Source organism: Lygodium microphyllum, chromosome 5, assembly GCF_053477565.2.
Source record: "Lygodium microphyllum isolate KBCC chromosome 5, Lygodium_microphyllum_v1.1.10, whole genome shotgun sequence".
In the NCBI taxonomy this organism is placed as follows: domain Eukaryota; kingdom Viridiplantae; phylum Streptophyta; class Polypodiopsida; order Schizaeales; family Lygodiaceae; genus Lygodium; species Lygodium microphyllum.
The window spans coordinates 169,445,391-169,468,761 of NC_141139.1; the positions used below are offsets into that span (position 1 = coordinate 169,445,391).

A 23,371-nucleotide genomic window follows, 5' to 3' on the forward strand; every position below is an offset into this window, starting at 1 on the left:
TTACTTCTTTTTAGGGCTTCATAAGTTCCTATTATAGAAAAGCAACATTGATAGATCCTAAAGAAGGAACTATCTAGCACATCTTGAGGGTACCTTATGTTATCATTAGAATGAAGATTATTCAAATGGTTAACCAAAAGAGAGGGATGACCTTCGATCTTACCAAAAATGTTTGAAGAATCATTAAGCCTAATGAGGTGCATATACATGATATCTAGCCTTGCCCAATAAGAGCTTTGAGAATATTGTATATTAAGGCTCGAAAGTGCTTGTCAAAGTGACAAAATCTAGCCTAATCTTGAAGGTAAACTAAGCATCCAACTTCTTATCATTAAATACATTAAGATTTGTGTTAAGAGAGTTTCTTATTACCCATCTTTAGAAAATGTTGAGGGGGTGTTAGAGAAAAGGACTAAAGTAAAATTTTTGCCCCAAAAGAGAGTTCTAGCAATATCATCCAAACTCACTACTAAGGTAAATTACAAAATACAAAGTAGAAAACCAATAAAAAGCATAGAAAGGGATGGTATCATGCTTAGCTCCCCATTGCCTAGGGGAGTAGAACAACCAACCTAATAGTCTATAATGCCACACCATTTGTGGAATCCTTAAGGTGCCAACAAACTCTCAAATATGTGAGAAGACCTCTTGTCTTTCGGTCATGCAATCTAAATCACTTTATCACCTCTCCTAGTTACTTCTCAAACTACAAGTGATGATGATTGATTACATATGTAAATGTGAGTCTCCTTTTCTCCATTATCATCTTCAACATTACTATGTCCAAGGCAAGCTCTTTAGTGGGAGAGATGTCCTAGTATCTCCTTAGGCAAGTCACTCCTATCTTCATTCTCCATTACAAAAATTAAATAAGATGCTTGTGAAGGTTTGAAACTAACACCCCTAACCTTTTGCTCTAGCCTCTCACCTCTAGGATCTTCAAACCTTTTGCTCTAGCCTGTCACCTCTAGGATCTTCAACTAGGGACTTGATGAGATTGTAAACTTTTGCATTTTCATGTTCCTAGAATTAAAAGGAACAACAATCTCTCATTTTGTGCGAAGGACGTAGGGTGTACAATAACCAACCAAAACTCCTCGGGTTGGAAATTCCGTTTCCAGGGCGGGCAGCAACAAGCAAGGCGCGCAAACCTCCGCCTTTCTTCTCGCTTACGCTTGCACCGATCAGGATGATAAAAGCTGGCTTCGCCCGGACTCGAACCGGAGACCTTCAGTGTGTTAGACTGACGTGATAACCAACTACACCACGAAACCGGATATGAACTCCCGATCAAATAATAGTATTTAAACAACTAAATATGATGAGCTAGACCAAAAAAGGAGACAAACATAGATCAATACAAACTAATACTAAGGATGAAAACATGGAGATAATTCTAAGCCCTCAACTAAGGAGTCACTCGATCCCAAGGATCGTGTGTAGAAGTCAATTTTGGGTCGTTTGTCATGAAAAGCAAACACGTATCCATGCATAGATAGGAACACATGTAGCATCAAAGTGAGGCTATGATTAATCAAAGCCTAGCCATCTCAAGCCTTCAAAAGTCAAAAGGCTAAGTTTTAAGGTTCATGCACCAAGTGCCCAAGACAAGACTACATCTGTTGTGCATTGGTCCCTACTCGTCACATTGTTGCCCTGCCATCATGCCCTAGCTTTCCCCCCGTTCCCCCGCCCTGTTACCCCCCATGGCACGCTGTGCCTCCCACTCCCGCTAGGCAATCCTCTCCCTTGCGCTCCCCCCCCCCCCCGCGTTGCCCCCACCTTATCCCCACCCGCCCTGTTGCCCCCCTGCCAGGCAATTCTCATGTGCCACTTCCCCACTATTACCTCCCCCACACTGCCCCCGTCTCCTTCGCCATGTGGCCCCATCCAGCAGGTCCCCCGGCCCATGCTGTTCCCATCGTAAGTAGTCATTTGTAGCGTCCAAGCCCCCCCCCCTCCCCCACGAGTTGCTCCCTCCATCTGCAGCAACATTCTCCCCCTCCGATAGCACAACAACGTGATTGGTAGGTTCTCACTAAGGACGCACAATGAAAACCTCTAGTCAGATGCCGGTGCATTCTGTGAGTGCTCACAGTCAAACACCTTGCGCATCATCCTCTCTAAGGAACAGCTCTTAGTTGTCCGTGCCACAGAGCTAGAGCTAAAAGAAACAGTGATCTTTGATCAGAAGGTCGTAGGGCACTCCCCATCTAGGAACCAGCTTTGGGATTGGCTTCACTCCACGCTGCACATTAACACAACGCAGATCGCGGATACAGTTCTCATGGGTCAAGGGATCTTCATGGTTCGCGACTCACCTCTGAGGACATAGCTCGTGAGCTAGTGAATAACTCACCTTGTGTCTCCACGAAGAGGGTCATCTACTGGTTCCTTGATACAATGGCTTCACAGTGGAGGAATTCACACTCCATGACAGGTTTCTTAGACATCCGGTTACCTTACTATTCCCCAAACTAGCAGTAGAGTATCGTCAATTAGTGGACTTTGAACGGCTCTTTGGCACAGTTCTTCTTGCCTCCTTCGCAGATGCAGTGACAGCCGCATAAGTCCCAAAGGTACGAGTGGATGTGAAAATACAGAGAACATACCAAAGTTTCTGGAGATTGAGACAGGCGGACACTCCTTCAAGTAACAGCAGGTTACTGTGACTGGGCAGCCAAGACAGTGCCTGCGATGCCATGACTTTGGGCATCATGCAATAGATTGCACATGCTTCGGAGCCAAGGCGGCTCCACCGACAGGCCCACAGGTGGACGCTAATGGCTTTACATGGATCCATCGACGACAGAGAGGGAGATGGCAAGGGGGCCCTCAGTCAACCCCTCAGACACAGCCATGGCAACAAAGAGGAGGAGAGCGAGCGACGGACCCCCGACAAGAACCCCAGCAAGGCACCCCACAACCACCCCAGCTCGTCCCACCCAATAGGATCACAGACCTCCACACCCACCACCCACCACGAAGGCCTCACAGGCTACCTCACTTGAGATCCCACAGTCCCCACGCCCACACACCCCCCCCCCGACCCTAGTCCATAGCCTCCTCCTTCCAAGGCCACCGCCACCCTCCCTCCCCAACACCCACCTCATACCTCCGATCGCCCCACCATCCCTCGATCTTCCTCCTTCCCACCATCTTCCCTACCGATCAATCCCCCTAATCCTCACCCAGTATAGGTGACCCCCTCCACCCATTCCCCCCCCTTCCCACAGGAGGTGACGAGCCTCATAAGCATATATCCTCCCCTCATCAGCAACCTAGTCCCCCCCCCTCTCCACACAGCCACCATCTTATCTATCCCTGCCGCCCGTGTGCAATGATCCGTGGTCCTACTTGAGAGTTGCAGAGCATGGAGAGTTTCCACTATCTCTGGAGATGGGGATCTTCGTGGTCCGCAAGTCAAGGAGCGGAAAGTCCCATTTACTAACACCACTGGATGGACCAAACTATGCTTTCTTCCTTCAAACCTCTCATTCAAGAGAGTGGACGATGACACAGATAGAGGAGGAGGTGAAGGGCCAAGTGGCAGACCACATCTCCCAATGGATGGGAGAAGGAGGACTAGCACTCTTTCCCCAGCAGTGGCCAAGTTGCATAATGGACATTAACTGGTGGGCTGGAGCCAAGGTCCCATATCTAAGCATTATTTTTTGAGCCCCTCCACAGTGGAGAGCACCGATGGATGTGATCAAGTGGCCCCTGGCACAGGCTGCCCGTTTCTACCAGTGTACAGTGTCACGCCTCTCAGCCTAGCTGATAGATGCCCTGGTGGTACTGCTTGGAGTATCTATAACCCCCATGGTCCCTACCCGAGGGTCACCATGGGGGAATGGAGTTCACCGTCTAGGCCTGCGGCAAAGCGTATTCGCATGCCCCATAGCTCTTCTTCTTCATCAGCAACTTCCACACCGGAACAGATGCCTGTTTGGACAGTCACAAGCTTGCCTATGAGTCTGCATCTAGCATGCTAGAATGTGAATAGCCTCTACTACAATGGGGCACATGGTTCCAGGAAATTGATTGTTCGGCAGGAGTTGTAGCCTGCCCTTGCCGAATGGATCGACATCTTACTTCTGCAGAAGCACAAGCTCATTCCCACCCAAGCCCATCGGGTAGGAAAGGTACTCCCAAGCAGTTCACACACCTACTAGGAATATTCCATCGGTGCCCACGATAGGAGTGAAGGCATATGCACCTCTATTGGCCTGAGCCTCACTGCCTGTGTACATAACCACGGGACGATTGTGACAAGGAGGGTCCTATGGATCAGATTGGATATTGGGGACTCGTGACTTGGAGTCCTCAATGTTTATGCCCCTTTTGAGGTTAGGGCACGCAACAGGTTCTAGATGGAGATCGCAGCAAGACTCCCAGAGGTGGGCTCTGGATTGTTGGAGGAGATTTTAACAACCTGGAGGCCTTAGAGGACCAGCAAGGCAAAGGCAAAGATTACCAGGGTATGGCAAGGGAGGAGCAGGAGGCACGGGAGGTCTTTCTCCTCGCAGTAGAAGCACGTGATGCTTGGCGGGACCCAACTTTCCACACGAGGGAGAGGTCACCGGACTTCTCTTGGGGATATACGCGGCTGGGCGGAGCTCTTCTAGAGCGGCTGAACAGGTTCTATGTGGGAGAGTGGGGGTGTTGAGAAACCCTCACCCACAATTTGCATTTTTGCGTTTTGCATTTAGCGTTTGCGTTTAGGGTTTGCAGCCCCAAAAAAGGGACACCACCCTAGACTGACTATGCCTATTTATAGGCCACTCTCTCATTCATTCCTTGAATCAATCCGTCACCTCTTCTCTCCAGCCTCTCCACTGTCCTCACACCTCTTCAGGAGGACATTGAGGTTCGTGGTTCGCAGCTGCCTTCATCGTCTTCCTTGTGCTACAACACTCTTGTTCCCTTGTATCACATTCACTCCATGATTCAGATCTTCATCATTCCATTCATCAGAGTTTCTTCTTTCTTCTCTTCTCTTCTCTTCTCAGTGTTTACCGAGTTCGCTCTATGTTCCTCCCCACAAACCCTTCTGTCTCGCTGGTACGTCGTCTTTTAACATGGTATCAGAGATAGAATTGCTCAAACAGTGGCAAAGATCCTCCACTCCAGTGAAGGCGAAGACCAATGGCGGGTTCTGCATCCACTTCTCTTCTTCTTCCACTACATCAACACTCTAACTGACGGCTGCTCGCTCCTGCGTTTGCTGTTTTCCAGCTTGTGTTCAGGGCTGCTACTACTGCCTCCACCTCAAGGCCCTTTGTTGTGTTTTACTACCACGTTCTACTACGGCGTTTTACTACTGTGTTTTTACTACCACGTTTTACTGCAGTGTTCTACTGTTGCATTTTACTGCAGCGTTTTACTTCTACGTTTTACTGCGGCGTTCTACTGCTGCATTTTACTGCCACGTTTTACTGTGACGTTCTACTACTAGTGACTCCTCCTTGGTACTAGCGGCTATTCTCTACAACCCAATAGCTCTACCATACTACTATTGCAACTTCTTACTACTGGTAGCATCCTCCTCCCACTGGCTGCTCACTTCCAGTCCTTCCATTGTCCTCCTAGCCCTTGAGACAGACATTGCAGTTCTTGGTTCGTGGTTAACCTCTTCCTTCTTCAGCAAGGCACACTCGTACCCATGGCTTCTTTACCAACAGATGACCAGACTATTGGGTGCTCCTACTATGGCATCACAAGACACACCACCGATGCTTGCCAACTTCGACCCCCCTGGGAGTATATACGTCTCCCACCTGGCACTTCCTGTGCCACCTCTCCTTTCTGGGCCACAAAGATCGTTCTGCATCGGCTATCAAAGTATTATGCTCAAGGCAATAAGCCGCAACCGACGCGCACTAAGTCCTTTCAAGCACATGGAGGCTCTAAGAACTTACGAGGTGATAACCCCTCCTAGAGACCACCCCACTGCGCGGAGGTTTCCCCCACCCACTTCCTGATAGAGTGGCTTCCATGGCCTACGTCTCCTCCACAATCCACTCTCCTAAGAGCCCACGATTGTTCCCCACCCTTGGCTCAATCCTGAGTCTCCTTCTTCCCCACCCTCTTCCAATCACGTTCGAGAGGCCACTTCTAGGTGCTTTCCAGCTTCTTTCAAGCCCCAAATACCTTCTTCGGAACTACCAGCAGCATTTTCTTCATCATCGAACGCTTCGTAGTCTGTGAGCCATGAGTGGTTGGATTCCCTTTCTCTCTCAAACTGGGATTCAAAGGGGGATTTTGTTACCTCACCCTCAGAGGGGGCTTCCAGTTCTTCTTCGACTTCAGAGGGGGCTCCAACTTCTACTCCTTCCGATTCAAAGAGGAACCCTATGTGCCATGAAGTTCTTCACCCACCACCACCTTTCACTTTTGAGGAGTGGCTCTCCTTTGAGCAATCATTTCCTCTCCTCATACCCAGGATCTAGAGGATCTACCTAGATCGAGGCCCTTGGGTCTTCAGCAACAACTTGGTGGCTAGGCCTTCGTATTCCTTCCAACATGGAGTCACAGTGCTAGTGTCTTCTCTCTCAAAGTTGAGTTTCGGGTTCTACAGCTCATCCAATCTCCTGACTATCTTCAAAGGGTCTCCTTTCAGGTGGTATTCTCAGATTATAGAATGGATCTTCTTCATCCCTTGGTTAGCATGGAGCCACCTCTTGAGATCGAGTACAAGCATATCCTTATGGTTCTTGGCACCACACAAAGTCCAACATTCCTCCTATGCATTGCATGTTTTCATCATCTTTGTACTAGGACACTTGGGCAAGTGAACAATTTTCCCACGCGGGACACTATCCAAGTGGCACCTACTCCATGAGCATTCTTCAACATGTAACATTGCATCTCCACCTCACTCTTCTCTTGTTCCCCCTTTTGGGCCTGAGAGGGGGTGTTGAGAAACCCTTCACTCATAGTTTGCGTTTTTTGCATTTTTGCGTTTTGCATTTAGGGTTTGCAGCCCCAAAAAAGGGGAACCACCCTAGACTGATTGTGCCTATTTATAGGCCACTCTCTCATTTATTCCTTACGGTTGATTCATTCAATCCGTCACCTCTTCTCTCCAACCTCTCCATTGCCCTCACACCCCTTGAGGAGGACATTGTGGTTCATGGTTCGTGGTTGCCTTCATCATCTTCCTTGTGCTACAACATCCTTGTTCCCTTGTATCACATTCACTCCATGATTCAAATCTTCATCATTCCATTCATCAGAGTTTCTTCTATCTTCTCTTCTCTTCTCAGTGTTACTAAGTTGTCTTTGTGTTCCTCCCCGCAAACCCTACTGTCTCGCTGGTACATCGTCTTTTGACAATGGGCGCTCTCGCGGAGGCCAAGTAGGGTAGTTGGCTGGTACCAATTTGTCTAATCACTGCCCAAAAGGATCCTGTCGGATCCTTGACTTGATCTACATGAGGGAGGAGATGAGAAGGCAGATTGAGCAGCTCTGAACTAGGGAGTGGGACAAGAGGGACTGAATTGAGACGAGGTTGCAGAGGTCCTAGCCAAGTCGAGCAAGATCTGCTAGGAGGCAGCCCTACAAGCCAGGCAGCAGAGCTGGGAGGAGGAGAGAGTACTCCGGCGAGACCTAGCAGCCACGCAGAGACTACTCCAAGAGGCACCAGGGGTCTCATTCTCCATGCACAAGTAGCCCTCATCAATCTCGAGGACAAGCGCTTGGAGTTCTCCTTACGTACCTCAACAGCCTTTTAGGCGCAGAAGGGGGACACGATGTGCATAGAATTTTTCCAGGTGCATCAACCTCGCACCTCAGGAGATCAAATTCGCAACCTCCATGATCAGTATGGGAGGATTCACTCTAGCACAACTGACACCTTTTTCAGCAAAAGGCTGTCTCAGCCAAAGGATAGTGTTGTAGACAATAGATCTGGGACCACATTTCATCCCTCGTCATAGAGGAGATGGAACGCTCCCTCCTAGACCCCTTCACAGAGAAGGAATTAGAGGAGGCTTTCCATGCATAGGACGGGCAAAAATGCCCAGGAGAGGATGGTCTTTCTAAGGCCTTCTTCACTACCTAGTGGGAGGTGGTGAAGGACCTCCTACTGTTGGCCTTTCAGGAGATCTTCAGCTTAGGACGGATACAAGGAGTCTATCAGCAGGTCTTATCAGTCTCCTTTCCAAAGGGGGAGACCGATTAGAGCTATCCCACTGGAGACCAATCACCTTGTTGTCAGTGGCTTATAAGGCACTGGCCAAGATGATCGGTAGGCGACTCCGCCCCATGCTTCTAAACATCATTCATGATACACAGGCAAGTTTTGTGTAGGATAGGAGCATCCTAGACAATATCTTCACTTTCTTCGAGGCAACTGAGTGGGCCCAGCACACTGGTCAGGGATTGGCACTACTTCTCCTGGACTTCGAGAAAGCCTATGACAGGGTTGACTAGGACTTCTTAGAAGCACCATGGTGAGGTTGGGCTTCCCCCAGGCATGGATCCACAGGGTTTCTGCACTTTACAGATCAGCTACTGGTAGGATTCTCATAGGTGGCAAGAGGGGAGAGGAGTTTCGGCTGGAGAGATCGGTTTGGCAGGGCCATCCTCTTGCCCCATATCTGTTTCTACTCTTTACAGAGGTGATGTCCTACTTCCTCCGATCACGTGTGAGCGGGGTACATTGTCGCAACGCGTAGGGTTGAAGGTCACCACAAGGGTTTGGCAAGAGAAGAATATATGGGGATTCAAGAGCTTTTACTCCGAGGATGGTAGAGATAAGAGAAGGGTTAAAGGTTTCAAGCCAAGTTCTTGAAGATAAGAGATAGCAAGGTGTAGATTCAGGGAGAGGAGTAGATGGAGGAGAAGGGGTTCGAAGAAATTGAAGACATAGAAGAATACTCCCAAAAAGAAATAGAAAATGAAGAAGAATACTAACAGAGATGAAGCCTGTCAGTTTCTTTCAACATTAAGAGAAAATATAACTTTAATAGATAAAAACGTGTACAAAATAATACCTTCCTCTATGCTGCTCAGATCGCCAATCTGATGCCTCCATTAGCTTCGAAAGGGGGGTTAAATACTAGGATACCTGGCTAAAATTCAGCCAGATCACTCATTTATCTCCCACTTCGGAGTGTTGTTCACTACCTGAAAACAGCGATCGCGCGTCGCACGATTTCGTCAATCTCTCTTTTTACATAAAATCCTCTCAAATTGGCTAAAAGCTACATGCTTTCTTTTACATGGCTTCCTAATCTAGAAGTTATCTATAGTTTTTATGGATTTTTACAAGAGATAATATCTAGAATATCAAAAATTGACTAAAAACTTGTCCAAAAAAATCTAATATTTTGAACCATGGACACTAACACTAATGCCTAAAGTGGCATTGGCTCTCTAAATCTAAAAGGAAGCTACACTCTAGATTTTTTTACACGGTGTGCGCGTAGCGGCACAACATCCACCCCCTCCTAACCTACACATCCTCTGGCATATGCAAAGTCTTACGGATTTGCAGTGTCAGAAGAAGTATCTTCTACCATGTCAATGTCTTCATCTTCTACCTCTTCTTCTTCCTCTATGTCTTCATGCTCTTGAATTATATTCAAGTCTTCTAGCTCATATGTTGAACTTTCTCTTCGTTTGAAGAGCTTGATTCTTTATCCAGCTATGGGTATCTTTATGCTTGTTTCATCCAATTCAACCAATGAATATGTGGCATTGTCATGAACGACCTTTACCACATATGGGTCAAACCAACACTTAACCATCTTCCAAGAAGCACTGTATTGATTGTCTAGGTTGCTGTCATAGACAAGCACCCAGTCATTTTCTTGAATTGCTCTTGGCCAAAGTCGATGTAGCTTATCAAATCTTCTTTTGTTCTTTAGTCTTGTTGTCTTTAGCTTTTCAATAGTTGCTTGAACATCTTCAGGCCTTCTTTCTAGCTGCCATATGCGCAAAGTCAACAACTCTTCTCTATTGATGCCTTCCTCCCAAGGTAGAAGATGTTAAGAAGACTGCTAGGGTTTGCACTGAGGAGACACAAAGTGTACGACCACGACAGAAACACAAAGACACACACACAGACACACAGGGCAAAACTCAAACCCTAAACGCAAAACTCAAAACTCAAACCCTAAACGCAAAACTCAAAACTCAAACACAAACAAAAGAAGGAAGAGAGAGAACACAACTCTAAAGTAAATGAATGTTGTAAATGAATGTAAGAGTGTACAGTGTGCTCAAGGGCAGAGCAATGTCAGAGTGTGACGTCCAGCGAAGACGGATCCCAAGTCTGTGACCACCAGTCGGAGTGTAGGAGTGCTGAATAGTGAATGACAGCAGGCTGGTCACCAAAACGCAACAGTCTGGAGGCTGAAAACTGGTAAATGCGACGACAGTGTACCACCGATCAGGGGCTGGAAACTGTGCACAGTCTGCTGTAAATAGGAGGCTGAAACAGTGTCTGAGAGTGTCAGGGGTTGCAATGCTGAAAACGCAGGCTAGTTGACCCTAGAGATAATGGACAGCAGGCTGAATAGCAGTCTCGAACAGTTTGGAGCAGCCGCCAGCAACTGAGAGCCGTTGCCTACAGCAATGGACAGGCTGAAGATAATGTGGCTGCAGTCGATGATGGCTGGACAGCAAATGGAGGCGGGCTGCAGGCTGGAAACTAGATGCCAACAGCAGCAGACGGTGTGTGGGCTGGTGTAACCTGCAAAACAAGGATGATGGCTGAATGGGGGCAGCCTATCTATTTATAGATGTGGAAGGGCGCCCCAAAAATTAGGGTTTCCACTAAACTTTCTCGAACCGCTCCGCGTTTCAGGGTTTCCATTGAACTTTCTCGAACCACTCCCCGTTTTAGGATTTTACTCTAAAAGAGTATTTTTAGTGTGTTTTAGAGCTGTTTAAGAGACTAATCAGCAAGTAATGCATATTTTAGCTCAACACCCCCTCTCAGGACCAAAACTGAGCCGAAAGGTTAGGCCAGCCATTGTGATATTGATGTACCCCAAGGCGTCCCACCCCAAAGCAACCAAGGCATCGGACAAAGGGTGCACGTCGGCTGCCCAATGGCCTACCAAGTACAGAGGTGATGGTTATCTTACCAAGGGAATCCAAGTAGTCACCCCAGAGAGGACAGGGCATCGGACAAAGGGTGCACGTCGGCTTTCCCGTGGCCTACCAAGCCCTACAAAGGCGAATGGAACTACATGAAACTTTTGTGTGTATGTGTTTTTTTTTTTTTTGAATAAGTGTGGTAAATTTTATGGGATGCAGCCGATTGAGGAATAGTGACCCAGAAGACGGGAGTAGAGAGGGTACACCTAACACATCACAAAACAGTACAAGCTAACCCATCCACTCAGGGTGTTGATGACGAGGAAAAGTAGGTGATGAGGTATCCATGTAATGAAGAAGGATGGTGGTGTGGTAACAACAGCCGCTAGTGGAAACAACTTAGGATCCGCTCAAGTGGTGCTTTGCACAATGAGATGCAAAGTATGCTACATGCTAAAGAATGCTCATGCAGCAAGTGCCACTTGGACAGTGTCCCTCATGGGAAAATTGTTAACTTGCCCAAGTGCCCTAGTACAAAGATGATGAAATCATGCAATGCAAAGGGTAAGATACAACAAGGGGGAGAAGCCGATGTCGTAGACAAAGTGCTGAAGCCTGTAGAATATCAAGAAGGGTAGGAACCCCCTCTCAACCTGGATGTAGATGCCGAAGAAGGAAGAGCCTGATGTTGGTCTTCGTGTGGTGCCGAGAACCATAAGGAGTGAAGAGGAGGAGGAAGCATCCCAGCTGGAAGAGCTAGGTAGAAGTCACCGCCATGATAGCATCAAGAGAGATGCTGCACGATCCGCCTCGGGAGGGAAAGCCTCCATGCTGGTAAAAGAGAAAAACTCCAAGCATGATAAAACCATGAAGAAACGGCACACATCCCAAGTCTCCAGCCCAGGTAGAACTGGGCAAACCTGCATGTTAGCCCTACACTGAAAACAAAACCTACAAAGGAGATCAAAGTCTGCAATCATAGAGATCAGTAGTGAGATGCTCCAAAAAACAAAACTAAACTAAAATGAAAAGCTAACTGAAGAAACAAGTGCAAAGATGCAAATGTGTATGTGTGTGTGAGTAAATGCAACTGAAGACTTAAAATATAGAGACAAAAATCCTATGGGCCCGACTCTAAGAGTGCGAAAAATGAATGCTAGACTGACCTAGGGTATCCGAAAGGACCTAGAGGCATGCTAGTCTAAGAAGGTGGCCACCATCGCGTACGTCCAGTAGTAGGGCTCTGCCAAGGGAACGCCTGACAAAGTGGGGAGGAAGGTGAGATAGATGCATGAAGTGCAACGAGATCGAAACCTATAGACCAATCAATCAATCCTTCAGGAGTAGAGAAGGATGGCCGCTGAGGCTATCCAGGTGCCACATATCCAGCAGTCACTGTGGGGGCTGGAGGAGCACATAGGGCAGCAACGGAAGGCGTAGCCCCACTGGATTGTGAAGTCCCAGCGGTCTGTTGAGGCTTTTTAGGTGGAAGACCTTGGGCCTTGGAGCGACACTCCTCGTCCACATGGCCTGCTCTCTGGCAATGTGTGCAAAATCGGTTTTTCTTAGGGAGTTACTACCAGATAGGTCTTGATTCTTTGGTTCCATCGGAGGAAGAGGAGTCACCCTTTGATTGGCTTGCCTTCGCATCGAGCAAATTCTTGCCACTGGTGGTTTTCCCTCCCGAAGAAGAAGCAACCAACCCCCTCTGCTCTGAATAAGGCCATGATGAGGATTTCTTGTGGACTTGATCATGCAACCTTGCGTAACGCAAGAACTAGCACTCAAACTCGTAGAAGGTTGGCAATCGAGATTGGGAGATGATGTGTTGAAAGAAATTGAAGTATTTTGCGGGCAGCTTATATGTAACCCGATCGTCATCTGACTTTGGAGAGCCAGTAGTGGCGAACTCGCAAGTAACCGCCTATAGTCAGCCAGCTTGACTTTCAGATCATCCCCTTCCTTAAGAGAGAACTCTTGAAGCTCAAAGTCGAGATTGATGCGCCGAGTAAGATCACGAGCCACATAGCAGTCGAGAAGGCGACTCCAATGCTCTAATGCGAGCGGGAAGTGCTGCAACTGAGAGTGAAACTCAGGAAGCAATCCCTGCATCAGCTCAACATTGGTTATGGCATTGGGGACTCTCCATTGACGGATGTAATCAAGGTGAGCTAGTCGAGGGTCCGGAATAGGCTCTAGACCAATGACGAGGTCCCAAAAGACCCCGAGACTCAAGTACTTGTTGCATGAAATTAGACTACGTTGTGAAATTTGACCCGTTAAAACATGTCTTATCTGTGAAGGCATTCTTGGCTGTTGCAATAGGAGTGATAGTGCTCAGAGATGGATAGTGTGAAAAAGTGTAGTGTGGGTAGGATGGGGGAGTGGAGTACACTTGGGAATAGGCCCCAGAGTGCCCACCAGGCATGCGTGTAGTGTGCAAGGTGGATCCATAGGTAGGGATGGGTTGACTAGGCATGGGCATGGTAGCCACATGAGGAACCCAAGGAGGTGGGACAGGAACACGGTGAGCAGAAGATGGGAATCCCTGTGTAGGTGTAACCCAAGGAGAGTGTGAAGACGCACCATAAGCTGAGGATGGAAACCCCTGCGTATGAGTGGTCATGGGAGATGTGAAGCTAGGGATAATGAGGGGGATGCCCATCACAATCGTCCTAGGAGTTATGGGTGTGCTCATGTGCTGAAAGGTGAGAGGCACTATGTTAAAGGGTAGCATTCCCCCTAACAAAGTACCATGGTGCAAAGAGGTAGAGAATGGGGTGGAGAAGGAAAAGGTCCTAGGAGCGAAGACGGAAGATCCAACCCCTAGGGTGTGTGATGCAAATGTGAAGTATAATCCAAGATTTTGAAAAGATGATGAGAGATGATCAAGATGTGATATAGAAGAGGGTGGGATGGGAGGGAAGTGAGAAGTGTGTGTAATATACTCAAATGAAACAGAAGCTGTAGATGTAGCTGAATTTTTTCTGCTTCGTGAGTCCCCTCTATTGAAGTTCACATACGCAAAGCCATCCGGATCCTATACCTCAAAAGAAGAAACAGGCGAGGGTTTTGATTCATGCAACACAAAAGAATTGTATAAACCTGACATTGGACCTGGTGGAGATAATGAAGATGGATCGCCAGACGTTCCGAATGCCGTATGTCCTTCATGATCGGAGAGGTGGCCAGCCTCACCAACCAGTCCGAATGTGGTAGCAAAACTGGTAGGAGGGGTGTAAACATCACCGTACTTGTTGTGATAGTACTCCTCAAAGTCCTCCTCTGTCATGTTGTGAAATCTGGTGAAGGTATAGAGTGTCGTCCTCCTCACCGAGTCCACAATGCTGTCTCAAGGCCTCCAATGATGGAGAAGCCTGATAAGACATCATAGGAACTGGAGAAGAAGGTGTCTGGGACATTGTGATTCGGTTACGAGTCGTATTGTGTGCCTTGCACAAAGACTAGCTCTCAACAATATCCGCAAGATACGCTTTACAAGAGCACCGGCTCTGATACCATGTTAAGAAGAGTGCTAGGGTTTGCACTGAGGACACACACAGTGTAGGACCACGACAGAAACATAAAGACACAGACACAGACATAGAGGGAAAAACTCAAACCCTAAACGCAAAACTCAAAACTCAAACACAAACAGAAGAAGAGAGAGAGAGAACACAACTCTGAAGTGAATGAATGTTGTAAATGAATGTAAGAGTGTACAGTGTGCTCAAGGGCAGAGCAATGTCGGAGTGTGACGTCCACCAAAGACGGATCCCGAGTCTGTGACCACCAGTTGGAGTGTAGGAGTGCTGAATGGTGAATGGCAGCAGGCTGGTCACCAAAACGCAGCAGTCTGGAGGCTGGAAACTGGTAAACGCAGTAGTGTACCATCAATCGAGGGCTAGAAACTGTGCACAGTCTGCTGTAAACAGTAGGCCGAAACAGTGTCTGAGAGTGTCAGCGTCTGCAATGCTGAAAACGCAAGCTGGCTAACCCTGGAGATGATGGACAGCAGGCTGAACAACAATCTAGGACAGTTTGGAGCAGTCGCCAGCAGCTGAGAGCTGTTACTTACAGCAATGGATAGGCTGAAGATGATGTGGCTGCAAACAATGATGGCTGGACAGTAGATGGAGGGGGGCTGCAGGCTGGAAACTGGGCGCCAACAGCAACAGAGGGTGTGTGGGCTGGTGTAACCTACAAAACAAGGATGATGGCTGAATGGGGGCAACCTATCTATTTATAGATGTGGAAGGGCGCCCCAAAAATTAGGGTTTCCACTAAACTTTCTCGAACCGCTCCCCATTTTAGGGTTTCCACTAAACTCTCTCGAACCGCTCCCCGTTTTAGGGTTTTACTCTAAAAGAGCATTTTTAGTGTATTTTGGGGCTATTTAAGAGGCTAATTAGCAATTAATGCATATTTCAGCTCAACAAAAGACTGCATGTGAGAATAGATTCTTCAATTGGCATAATTGGTTGTTGTCCATACATAAGTTTAGCTGGCATATAGCCAGTCACTGTATTGTGAGTAGTCCGGTCAGCCCTTTAGACCATTCTTTGATATTTCCTCTACAAGACTTTACTAGAGCTTTGAGAATAGGCTGGTGCCCTCTCTCACTTTTTCCATTGCCTTCAGGGTTGTAAGTTGATGTTAAAGCCAACTTAATACCCAATTGAGCAAAGAAGTTGCATGCCTCATCAACATCCAACTCTCCTCTATCTGCAGTTACTTTACCCACAAAACCATATTTACAAAACACTTCTTCAAGCAAAAAATGACAAACAACTTGAGTGGATTTGGTTGTTAAGGCTTTGCCCTCAACTTGATTGGTTAGATCCTCTCTTGCGAGCACTAAATATCGCATATTCCATATTCTTGTAGGCATGGTTACAAGATCAATAACCCATCTATAATGTATAGACAAGGGATAAGTTGGTTGTAACTCATCTCGATGCTTGACCATAGAATACATCTGACACACATAACATGTTTCAACAAAATGTGCTATGTCCCAATACATGTTTTGCCACCAATATTTTTCTTTGACTTTAATAAAGGTTCCCCATATGCCTCTATGTCCTGCCCACAAGCTTTCATGAAATTCCTTCATTATCTGTTGTTGCAACCTTTTGTTACCTATAACTCGGACAAGTGCTCCTTTCTTCTTCTTTGCATGCTTCCATAGATGTCCTTCTTTAAGAAAAAAACCATAATCTTTCCTCTTGATATGCTTGAACTCCTCATCAGTCCAAGTCTCCTTCTTCTTCATTGTGCTCAAATATTGGCCGAAATCTTCTTTATAATCTTCTTCAAGGAAATGAACTAGAACTTGAGCAATGCAATGAGCATGCTGGCTTCTAGTTGACCACCCTATTATTTTCAACTTTGGACCAATATATGCTATAACTGAAAAGGTATTTTCAGCAGCCATGGAATGAAATTCAGCAAGTATAGATTCTTCAGCTTCATCTTCTTCCATCAGCTCTTCTTCATTGTTATATCTTGCACGTGATAGCATGTCAACAACTGAATTCGCCTTTCGTGCAATATGCTTTAATTCGGGGTTGAGAGATTTAATATATACAATCTATCTTAGCATAGCAATGTCGGGTGTAGAGCAGTTGGCAATCATGCCCAAGAGTGGAAGACAATCAGTTTCTACCACTACGGAACCACCTATAAAGTATTCACGATCACACTTTAATGCTGTTACAACTCCCCACAATTCCCTTTTTATTTGTGCATACCTTCTTTGACGTTCATTGAGAACTTTTGCTCCAAAACGAATTGCATATCTGTTACCTTCAAGATCCTCTTGGCCAACAGTCTATCCTATCCCAATGGGACTTGTATCCACAGTAAGGATAATGGGTTAACCATTTGAATAATCAGCCTTTTGAGAGTGGGGGCTGAAATTAATAGCTTCTTTAATTTACGCATAGTGAGAGTATGCTCATTACCCAAAGAGAATCTTTGGCCTTTTCTTAATAATTGATAAAGATTTTCGGCTATATGAGAAAAATGTGGTATCCATATGAGATAGAATACGCATGCGCCAAGAAATCTTCTTACTTCTGAAGCATTTGTGCATTTTTCTTGCATTCTGCTAATGGCATCTATCTTGATTGGCAAAGGTTTACATCCATAGGGGCCACATAGATGACCAACCACTAGGACTTCTTCTACTCCAAAAATCGACTTAGCTCTAGAAAGGGTAAGATGTACCTCTTCATGCCTTGTCAAAATCCTGTCACAATTATAAATAAGAGTAAGTTGTGGAATAAAGTCCCTTAAGACTTTGTGCATGGCATTCATCATATGGGCTACAAAGTTTGCTGCACCTTGTGTTAGAGTGCACATGCGGACCAATCCAAGAGGTGTCTTCATTGTGGTAATGTCTCGGTTTTCTAATGAAAGCTGAAATCGGTCATATCCTAAATATAGGTCGCCCATAGAATAAATTGCTCTACCTGCAAAAGCTTCAGCAAACTCATCAACAATTGGACCCAAACTAACATTTCGGATTGTGACACGATTGACAGGTTGTAGATCTTGAATGAATCGTAAAGATCCATTTTTCTTAGGCACAGTAAACCATCAGTTTGAGTAAGGTACTAAAGAAGATTCCAAAATCTTCATTCTAATCTTTTCATTTAGAAGTTCCAGTAATTTAGGCAAATGTGCCCTTGGAATAGGAATAGGTTTGAGGTTCCAAGGTACATGTGAAACTATAAAAATGACCATAGGAGCCACAATATTTGGATCCACACAGCCTATTTCACTTGATTGAAATCCAAAAGCTTTTGCATGTTTCATTATCATTTGCATGAAAGAGTGCTTTTCAACTGGCAAAAGGAAAGAATTTTCACCTATTTTGAGCTCTTTTATACTTTCAGATGTGAACTTGTGACCAATATTAGAAGGATCACGAAGACTTGACTGATTTGCTGCCCTATCAACCAATCCTTCACTTTCAGAAGACAGTGGGACTGCCACAAGATTGACTTTCTTATCCACTGTCTTCTATTTTGTCTCCACTTGCGCTTCAACCTTGTTGTGTAAACCAATGTCTTCTTGCTCAACAAATTCTTAAATTGTTTGATAAAAATTCAATGTACATACTTCTATGGATTGATTTTCAACATGATTTTCTGTATGAGCAACTGCATATATTTCAGCCAATGTGTCAGTAGTAATCAGTCCAAAAAATGCCCGAAATATCTTCATTTTCAGCCATCATGTCATAAGTTTTTAGCTCCCTTTTTACATGACATAAGTATTTTCTTTCAGCTTTAGTCATGGCTGGAAGAGACTTATAACAACCCATACTATTGGTTGTACATACATACAGATTTGCTAGAGACACAGTTTTTGTAGCATAAGAAGGTTCAATCTTTTTACATGACGCACTACCATAGCCTCCTTTTATAGCAGTGCAGCCCGAAAACCCTTGAATTCTCGGGCATTAGAAGGCACAGGATAATCACACAGTCGATCTCTATTTCGATAATGGTTAACACACACAATAAGAAATTGGACAGCTCGTTCATTATCCTTGCTTCGGATTCAAGCATAGGAAGAACCATCATCAAGAGCTTTTGTTTCCAAGACGAACTTTTGTGCTTCTACCTCACGGAAGGCAGAACACTCCCTCTTGTCATGTTGTTGGTTGTCACACCAAATACAACGCCTCCTAAAGCCTTCTCTCATGGGTCTTTGAGTTTATGAATGTCCTCGTTCTTCAACTTTGACATCTAGCTTCTCCACCTTGGAACTAATTTCTGTAAGATTCAGATGAAGGTCACGCATGCTTTTAATGAGTTCATCCATGATATCATTTTTAGAAGGAACAGAAGAAGAAAGAGTTGGTTAATTAGTCAAAGAAATAGGGAATTTTGAAGGTGGAACAAGCTCCATCAATGGAGTTGTTGAAGTTGAAGTAGAGCCCAATCTTAGTCGCATCTGCTCTCTTTGAGCAATCATGTTAACTACATCAGTAGCATCTATCCATGCAATCTTGACTCCTGATTTGGAGGTAGCACCTTCTAGGCGATCAGCAAGCTTCTCTTGCAGAATGGGATCTGTAGCCTTAAGAAATAATTCAATCTTCTAACCTTCCATACTTTGTTGGTCTTCAACATCAAGTTGTCCAAATTTACTTTCAAACTCATGGTATAAAGCGGTTGCAGCTAAACCTTTGTTGGGTTTCTCAACCCAATCAGTGAAACTTTTCTTTGTCATTAGGCCAGAGTCTTCTAAGAAGAATTCTTCGCATAGGGCTTTTTTGAATGCATCCCAATCCACATCTTGCTGAAAAAGACCATGGATTCTTTCTTGAAGACCATGCTTGGCTAGTCTGGCGAAATAATGGCTCCATGCATGTTGTGGTACACCAAAGAAGAGAATTTTTTCAACATATAAGCGAATAAAAGCAGAGACATTTTAACCATTAAATTGTTTTAATTCACGCCCAACTTCCTCTAGGGCCTTGATAGCTGTGGAATCGATCTTCTCTTCATCTTGCCTTTGTTGTTGTTGTTGTAACATTTGGATTTGTTGTTGCTGAGTTTGCTGCAGTATGCGCACCAATTGTTATAGAGTATCTCTTGAAGAATCCCCCATCTTGGAGTTCTCTTACACTGACCTTCACATCGGGTTCACCAACGCGTAGGGTTGAAGGTCACCACAGGGGTTTGGCAAGAGAAGAATGTATGGGGGTTCAAGAGCTTTTACCCCAGAGATGGTAGAGATAAGAGGAGGGTTAAAGGTTTCAAGCCAAGTTCTTGAAGATAAGAGACAGCAGGGTGTAGATTCAGGGAGAGGAGTAGACAAAACAAAAGAGGTTCGAAGAAATTGAAGACATAGAAGAATACTCCCAAAAAGAAATAGAAAATGAAGAAGAATACTAATAGAGATGAAGCCTTTCAGTTTCTTTCAACATTAAGAGAAAATATAACTTTAATAGACAAAAACGTGTACAAAATAATACCTTCCTCTATGCTCCTCAGATCACCAATCTAATGCCTCCATTAGCTCCGAAAGGAGGGTTAAATACCAGGATACCTAGCCAAAATTCAACCAAATCACTCCTTCATCTCCCACTTCGAAGAGTTGTTCATTGCCTGAAAAAAGCGATCGCGTGTCGCGCGATTTCGTCAATCTCTCTTTTTACATAAAATCCACTCAAATTGGCTGAAAGCTACATGCTTTCTTTTACATGTCATCCTAATCTAGAAGTTGTCTATAGTTTTTATGGATTTTTACAAGAGATAATATCTAGAATATCAAAAATTAACTAAAAACTTGTCCAAAAAAATCTAATATTTTGAACCATGGACACTAACACTAATGCCTAAAGTGCATTGGCTCTCTAAATCTAAAAGGAAGACACACTCTAGATTTTTTTACACGGTGTGCACGTAGTGGCACAACAACGCGGCCTTCGACATCCGGTGAGGGAGTAGACGGAGTTGTTAGATTTAGAGTATGCAAATGATACCGCTCTTTGTATAGAGGATAATGAATTGATGCTAAAGAGAGTGAGACTAGCTCTGGAGATATTTTGCACTGCAGCTGAAGCGAAAATCAACTAGCGAAAGCCGATTGGTTTTCTTACGGAGCCGAACTCTAGCACGGAGTGGGGCATCCACTTGGGATTCAAATGGGCGTGCAAAGGGCAGACCGTCCAATAACTAGGGTTCCAGGTGGGACTCAACATAACTCCTGCCTAGTAGTTTCTTCCAGTTCTCGACTCTATCAAGCAAAAGCTGACCTACTGGAGTACTGCCCGCCTTTTCTTAGCGGGCCAAGCCCTGGTGGTCAACTAGGTCCTCCTCGCGACGGCTTGGTACATTGCCTCGTGTTGGTGCTTCTCCTCGTCTTATGTAATTTAGCTTTGCCAGCTAGTGCGGAATTTTCTTTGGACCAGCTTAGACGGTTCTAGGGATTCTCGGGCCAAGGTGACATAGGCGACCATCATCCGACATCGGCCTGAGGGAGGCCTTGGGATCATAGACCCTGAGTTCCAGAGCCTGGCCGTTTTGGGCAAGCTAGTAGTACGTGGGCTCACACGAGGAGGGCAGACTTGGAAGGTCCTTCTGCAAGAGGGTCTCCAAGAGTGCAAACCGACGCTTGGTGATGATTGAAGGCCATCCTTGAGATGAATCTTCACTACAGCCTAGATCACGCCACCCAAATCCTCCTTCCTCCGCAGCCTACTTCGTGTCCGGCAAAGCCTCCGCAAGGCCCTAATTTAGAGTCCCCCTAGGATCCCAAGAGGAGGTAGATGGCCAGCCAGTGGTCTTGAACCCCCAGCTTAAAGATCGGGACAGAATACAGATTGGCGAGCACCCCCACATCTAGTGGATTGGATGGGAGGCTGGCCCTGCTCGTACTCTCGAGACGTGGCGGGAGGCGTAAAGGATGGTGGATCAGGAGGTGTTGCAACAAGCATCAGGTTATCAACGAGGAGCTGAGTTGAGGAGAAGGGAGATTGATGCAGCGATCCCTCGCGAGTGGCTTGACCCCCCGATCCGAGAGCCGGTGGAGCCTGGCGAGGTGTAGGCTGCTAGATTCTCACCGACAGGTATCCCCCTACAGATGAGAGGTAGAGTGGGCAGCGCCCCCTGTGGGATTTTCTTCATTGTACAAGATGGGGGGCGTTTGGTCCTTGACAGAGGGCAGCAGGATGAGGAGATCGTTGTCCTTCCTTGGAGGAGATCGTTGACAAAGGGCAGCAGGATGAGGAGATCGTTGTCCTTCCTTGGAGGAGAATTCGTGTGGTTGGTCTCCAGGGGAAGACCTAGCATCTAAACCCTTATGTGTTTTGGGAGAAGTTCCGAGAGTGGCACCTCTGGATATGGGAGAGCAGGCCACTTGATGAGCTAGAGTGGGACACTAGAGAGTGGCTATGGCCGGCCACTGTGGTCGCCAAGAAGCCGCTGAGGTTCTTGGAGTACACAACCAGGATTGTTAGACATGTACTAATGCAAGAGGACATAGATTAGGCGCCTTCGCATAGCAGATATACTGGGCAGAGCACAGCATCATAGATGCCTTCCGTCGGACTTTCTAGCGCCACCTATGGGACAGCTCGAGGGTGAGAAGGGTGTCATATTTCCTATGGCCTTTGGCGCATGGAGGTCTGGCGGTTGGAAGTTGGCTAGCCCAGATGCAACAGGATGGAGGGTATAAACGCTACCCACAGCAGCTTTTGGAAACTCCAAAGCATTGCCTTTGATCTTGCAAGGCGGCACAGCTCATGTGGAGAGAAGCATGCCACATTCTCCGCCGTGTGGCACCCAGCCTTGGATGTATCTCGTGGAAAGATGTCTATTGATATGCAGCCAACCAGGGCCATCACCTTTTGTATGAGGCCGGGCTGCAAGACACGATTTTCATCATTGAGGTTGGGTCTTGCGCAGTGGTCGGCTTGGAGGCTTTACCCATCCGCCAAGTATTGGAGCCTACAACAAACCGCTCTAAGGAATGGGAGATCATAGGGAGTCTTACAGGATGGCACATCTAGAAGGCACACTGTCAGGAGGGTTTTGGTGGGGAGTGCCTTTCAGTACAAGCGACCTTGGCATAGCTTTGGACTTCCATCATCCACTTTCTCCGCGGTCGGTGGGACCAGGCGCACGGCAAGTCTTGAGCTCGTCAGGAGATCCGTTTTCACTTTCTGCACACCTGGGGTGGCCAGGACCTATTCTTCATGATGCAAGCAGACAGCCCCACATGGCGATACACCCCCCTCCATGGCTTCTTGCTCCCATCCCCCCCGAACCACCTTGAGAGGCTTGTATACATGATGTATTTGTGACTTTGCATCAGCTCCAACTAGTTTGTTGAGCACGAGCACTCCGTTGTAATCAGTCTTTTGAGTAATATAATTAGACACATTTTACTTTGCAAAAAAAAAAAGACAAGACCACATCTAGTGGTTGACAGTTAGATGCCTAAACAAAAGCATTTCTCTCTAGGGTTCATGCCAAGAGGAGGGCTGGAAGAGTCAAATTAATGGTGAATTTGATAAAAATGTAAGTCTTTTGGCACACAGGAGATTTTGCATGATATGAATATATTAGTTAAGGAGCAAGAGCATGTACTGCATTAATATTGAAGAAGCAAACACACTCACCTTACCTTGTCTAGATAAGATCAAGAATCTGGTGCTATATATATATATACATGTATATATATATATATATACATATGTATGTATATATATACATATATGTATATATATACATACATATGTATGTATATATATACATAGATATGTATATATATATACATATATATGTATATATAT

General features: G+C 45.9%; 1 protein-coding gene and 1 non-coding gene across 2 annotated transcripts in view; both read right to left on the reverse strand.

Annotated features, from left to right (window-relative positions):
* Positions 1-23,371, reverse strand: part of LOC148036677 (uncharacterized) — a 69,283-nt gene that overhangs the window by 5,793 nt on the left and 40,119 nt on the right. The window lies entirely within an intron of this gene.
* Positions 1,201-1,274, reverse strand: TRNAV-AAC (transfer RNA valine (anticodon AAC)). The gene has a single exon. It is a non-coding gene; the product is annotated as a tRNA-Val (tRNA).